Raw genomic sequence first — 6,000 nt, 5'->3', positions numbered from 1 at the left:
AAAGCACATTTGGCAGGTGGACTGACCTAATTAAGTCTGTCCTGGTCTCCATTGGAGTTTTCTTGGCCATTATAGCCTCTTGCGGTTGCTTTATCGCCCCTTGTGCTAAGTCTCTATGCACCGCATCATTGTTAGAGCTGTAGAAGGTCAACCCCACCCTGTTTCTGGGCTCGTTATGTCTTTGAAGGGGGTCAAGCAAAATGGAGACTTTCGAGAATTGTTGGTTTCCTTCCCTGACCATGACGACATTGACGTGGACTCCCTCCATCTAACTATGCTGTTGTTTTATGCTAGCTTGCTAAAAGAAAAAAAACAAGAAAAAAAACACAGCACCTACTTTAATGTGGGGCGTGCTTTAGAAGTGTTGTACTAGAGGTAAAGATCTTTTTAAAAGATCTTGAAGGGTGAATTGAAGGATATATGCAGTATATATATCTTCATATATCCATATTTTATGTTACTTATTAATTTTCATAGTCATATTACATATAGCTAATGTTCCATATTGTACTCTTTGCTTTTCTAATCATCTCATGACAAAGTGCTTGCACTGGGGATGGCCTTGGGGTGGAAGGCAGAGAGAAGGAATCCTCCTTGCTTTCCTGCAGCCCAACTCTAGATAAGAAGCACAATGAGCATGTGTTTGAGGTGAGACAAGTGAGGGCGGGGGGGGGGGGGGGGGGGGGGGGGGGGATATTGAAGAGGAGAGTGCATTCCGGGATGTTGTCAGATCAACTTGGGCTATGCATTTGTATGTGTTGTTCGAGGCTGGTCTCTATTCTCAAATATTTGAAAATAAATTACAAAATACCTATCCTGTGTTTGGTGGTACATTTGAGTTCAGTTTATATGTCATCTAAGGAACTTGGGACTGACCAGCGTTTTACATCCCACTTGGAGGAACATCTGGTCAAACGCAACACTATCCATCCAGTCAGGGTTTTTTTAAATTTAGTTTCTATCTGCATTTGAGACTGGCGCTATCACGTTGGCTACGTTGCTAGGTTAGCTTCTGTTTTTTTTAGCTTCGCCAAGCGGAATATTATTAATCGTGTATTTACATGTTCATGGTTTAATAGTATTATTGATCTTCTGTCTATCCATCCAGTCAGGTTTTTTTTTTAATTTAGTTTCTATCTGCATTTGAGACTGCTGCTATCAAGTTGGCTACGTAGCTAGGTTAGCTTCTATTTTTTTTTTAGCTTCGCAAAGCTGAATTATTAATCATGTATTTACATGTTCAGTCACTGTGAATGTCCATTTCGCGTTCTCGACTCTCATTTTCAAGAGGATATAGTATCTGAGATGGTTTAAAATACAAATCTGTGATACACAATAGAAAAAGGAGAGAGTGTGGAATCCAATGAGCCAGCTTGTACCTAAGTTACGGTCTTTTCTGGTGAAGTCCGGTAGGCGCGCTGCCGCAGAGGAGGATGATCACCGGTCTGGATGTGATGTTGGATAAGGGTGCATCTGCCAGTCCCCCCTTTTGACGGGTTGAAAATCCCCTGATGCTCGGCCAGCAGTGCAGCCAGTTGTGCTTTCTGTTGCTGACTAGCAGAAGACTCCTCCAGTGACACAACAGACACCTCACTGGATGAAATGGTAGAGACAGTCTCGGCTGGACCCTGAGGAAGTGTCACGATCTCCGCCTCATCCACGGAGAAAAACTCCCCCAGGTGCACACCCTCTCTCAGTATAATGTCCTGATCTGTAGGGTTCAACACACGGGCTGTGGTAACCCCGTCCTTTACAGATGTCACTGTGTGAGCTATGACACACTCACTTTTGCCTTTAAGGTTGGGTGATAAGTAACCCACAAAGTCAGGAAGTTGATCAACGGGCCCAGGTGGGGACACACTCACAGGCACCAGCATCTCACTGAGGGGGGGCAGTGTCACAACAGTGGCGATGGAAACATTACAACACTCCGGAATCAGGTCTTTGCCACTCAGGAGTGGAAGTGCAGTGTCCCATAGGTGTAGTCTGCCACGGGCATAATCCAGAAGGGCGTGATTTGCGACAAGAAAGTCCAAGCCCAGTAGCGCTGTTTGTGTGGACCCCCTAATAACATGGAAAACCTGCTGTCGGGAGGTCTTCTCCAGACGCATAGTCACTGTTATAGTTCCCAGTGTGTCGAGCAACTGTCCATTCACTGCCAGTGCAGCAATAAAATCCGCCGTTAAAGGTCGCTTGTGCAGGGCTGGAACAGACCTGCGGAAGTTGTCACTGATGAACGACTCGGTTGCTCCTGAATCGATCAATATGTTAATTTCAGTCCCTTCAATGCTTCCCCTCACATATGAGGTTCGCTGTTCAGTCTTGTCCGGTGTCATTGCATTGCTCATGGAGGGGATGAACATCCCTCCCTCCATAGGGCCCATAGGTTCTGTAGCTGACGTTTGGGCTGCAACATCAGCTACATCTCTTTTCCCGACTGGTTTGTTGCGTCTTCCCTCCTGGGGGAGAGAAAATGCACACCTCGCCGTCTCTGTGTTTCCTCATTAGAGGGGCTTCTAGCAGGTCTTGGCCCCCGCCAACTTGGGGAGTTGGCTCGGTTGTTGTAGGGGCCCCAATAGTCCTGTTTCTCCCTCGGCCCTCCTTCTGTGCGCCGCTCGCGCCAGCCACGGTCAGGTGAACGCCCTCTCTGTTCATAGCCACGGTCAGGTGAACGCCCTCTCTGTTGACCCCATGGGCGAGACGGACAGCCTTGCTCCCCCATAGGTGGATTAATGACCGGGCCTACCGGGCCCAGGCCCAGGGGGCCAGAGGCCCCAAGGGGCCAGGCCAACTTGGCCCCGCGGCCGCGACCCAAGCAAAACTACTTTTGCAAAAATAATAATCTTAAGCCCCAAGGGGCCAGGCCAACTTGGCCCCGCGGCCATGATCCATAGAGGGTAAGAGGCCCCAAGGGGCCAGGTCAACTTGGCCCCGCGGCCGCGACCCACAGAGGGCCAGAGGCCCCAAGGGGCCAGGCCAACATGGCCCCGCGGCCATGATCCATAGACGGTCAGAGGCCCCAAGGGGCCAGGCCAACTTGGCCCCGCGGCCATGATCCATAGAGGGTCAGAGGCCCCAGGGGGCCAGGTCAACTTGGCCCCGTGGCCACGATCCATAGACGGTCAGAGGCCCCAAGGGGCCAGGCCAACTTGGCCCCGCGGCCACGACCCACAGAAGGCCAGAGGCCCCAAAGGGCCAGGCCAACTTGGCCCCGCGGCCGCGAGCCACAGAAGGCCAGAGGCCCCAAGGGGCCAGGTCAACTTGGCCCCGCGGCCACGATCCATAGAGGGTAAGAGGCCCCAAGGGGCCAGGTCAACTTGGCCCCGCGGCCGCGACCCACAGAGGGCCTGAGGTCCTAAGGGGTCAGGCCAACTTGGCCCCGCGGCCATGATCCATAGAGGGCCAGAGGCCCCGAGGGGTCAGGCCAACTTGGCCCCGATCCATAGAGGGTCAGAGCCCCCAGGGGCCAGGCCAACTTGGCCCCGCGGCCACGACCCACAGAGGCCCCAAGGGGCCAGGCAAAATTGGCCCCGCGGCCATGATCCACAGAGGGCCAGAGGCTCTCAATCATTATTATCAAAGCTAATTCTCAAATTGGATGGATCACACAACCTCACTCACATATTCTTTATCAATTATTAAAGGTTGTTTCTGAATTTTGATCACAGAACTTAATGCAAATATTCTTGATTGATTGACAAAGCTCATTCTCAAATTTTGATTACACAACCTTACTCTGACAAATTATCATTATCAAAAAGCTCTATCTCGAATTTGGATCACAGAATCTCACTCAAGTATTCTTAGCTGTGCCCCTCCCCCATCAAGTCTTTCATAAACCGGTCTGTTCTTTTAGAATCTCCTCATTTGGTATTTTGAACTCGTGAGAGACTGCTCAAAATTTGGTTTCCTTTCCCTCAGTTCAGACTCAGAGATAATTTGAAATCATTCAACAAGAAGTTTAACGCGCGCACACACACACACACACACACTTGAGTTGAGCATTACTTGGAAATTCTTATATTTTCCATTTTGCTGTTATTATCAGCATCTTCCCATTTTGTCCTTTTCTTTCGAGAAAGTTTACAGTCTGACATTTGTCACTGCTGTCAGTTAATAACTTTTTGGTCTTTGACCCATTTTGTCATTTTCTCGATTCGATCGTCACTGACCACTCTCTCCTGTCTGGCAGACATCGTTGCTGCCATCATAGCTAGCAAGCTGCCTGCAGCGGGTCATCCCTATGTTCCCCGTCCCTATGTTACCCGGGTCCTATGTTCCCCTCTACCGGGGAACTAAGGACCCTTTTTAAAAAAAAGGGTTCTATGTTCCCCACTGCGGGGAACGTACAACACTTTTTCCAGAAAAGGGTTCTATGTTCCCCGCTGCTTCCAATGCGCGACTAAGTAAGACGCACGCAGACACGCATGACAGAGACGCGTTTAAGTTGTCGAAGGAAGGAAGTTCGCGTTTGAGTTGCTCTATCTGCTGCCGCACGCCCTGTGACAGGTTAGGTTTAGGGATGGTTTTGGTCAGGGCACAATTTCGCCAAAAAAGTGCTCCACAACGCCCTGTGACAGGTTAGGTTTAGGGATAGTTTTGGTCAGGGCACAATTTCGCCAAAAAAAAGTGCTCCACAACGCCCTGTGACAGGTTAGGTTTAGGGATGGTTTTGGTCAGGGCACAATTTCGCAATTTCGCCAGATACAATGCAGGGAACATAGGACCCTTTTTTAGAAAAAGGGTCCTAAGTTCCCCGGTCGCATACAAAGACCCAGGAACAACCGGGGAACATAGGACCCGGGGAACATAGGACCCGGGGAACATAGGCACGCTCCCGCCTGCAGATAGCAACATTTTGGTGTCCTTTGGGAAAATATTTAGAAAGAAGACAAAAGTACACACAGTTGTACAACTATTATCTTTATGATCTTTTTTTTGTTAGTTTCTCTGTTACTGTGTGTGGCCAATTAAGCGACTTTTGGCCATACCTGGCTGGTGACATTTAGCGACTTTCTGGTTGATGTTAAGATTAATAATAGCAACAGTTCTCTTCATCTTAATGCAATTTATTGTGTCTGTCTCTCCACATTTTGCCATTAGGTACTTTGAGCTCTTGTTGGTCAGTCACTCTAAGGTACATTGTTGCTGCCATCATAGCTAGCAAGCTGCCTGCAGATAGCGACATTTTGGTGTCCTTTGAGAAATATTAAGAAAGAAGACAAAAGTACAAGACATTGTACGATTACTATCTTTTTAAAATTATTTGTTTCACTGTGTGATTGACCGACTTTGCCGCTAGATTTCGCGTCTTTTGGCCATACCTGGCTAGCGACTAAAAACATCATTTAGCGACTTTTTGGTTGTGAAGATAAGTGGTAAAAGCAGATCTTCCTGTTGGTCTTCCCACATTTTGCCATTTGGTACTTTGCACTCTTCTTGGTCACTCCAAGGCATTTGTCCCTGCCTTCAGCTAGTCACTTGGCTCTTTTGGAATATATTTCACTGTAATTGGCTCTCTCTCTCTCTTTCTCCTCAGTACAAATCAGCCTGTTCCCTTGCCATTCATCACTGACCACTCTGCTCTCCTGTCTGTCAGACATTATTGCTGCTTGCAGATAGCTTGGGGTCCTTAGAGAAAATATCAGAAGAGAAAAGTACACAATTATCTTAATTATCTTTTTTATTCAGTCAGTCCTTCAGTGAGTCCCAGTGTGTTGGCGATTAAGCAACGTTGGCATTCAATTAGCGACTTTTGGCCATACATGGCTGGCGACTCAAAAAACTAGAAAAAAAGTACAAAAAGTTGTACAATTAATATCTTTATTATCCTTAATTCCCCTGAATCCTAGAGTGTGTTGCAATTAAGCAACTTTGCTGCTAGGTTTAGCGACTCTTGTTTTGGGCATACCTGGCTAGCGACTACAAACATTATTCAGCAACTTTTTGGCTGTTAAGATTAACGTTAATAAATTAAATCCTAATACAATTTATTGTGTT

Source organism: Entelurus aequoreus, linkage group LG01 (genome assembly GCF_033978785.1).
Source record: "Entelurus aequoreus isolate RoL-2023_Sb linkage group LG01, RoL_Eaeq_v1.1, whole genome shotgun sequence".
NCBI lineage: Eukaryota > Metazoa > Chordata > Actinopteri > Syngnathiformes > Syngnathidae > Entelurus > Entelurus aequoreus.
Note: the sequence above shows the minus strand (reverse complement) of the source record.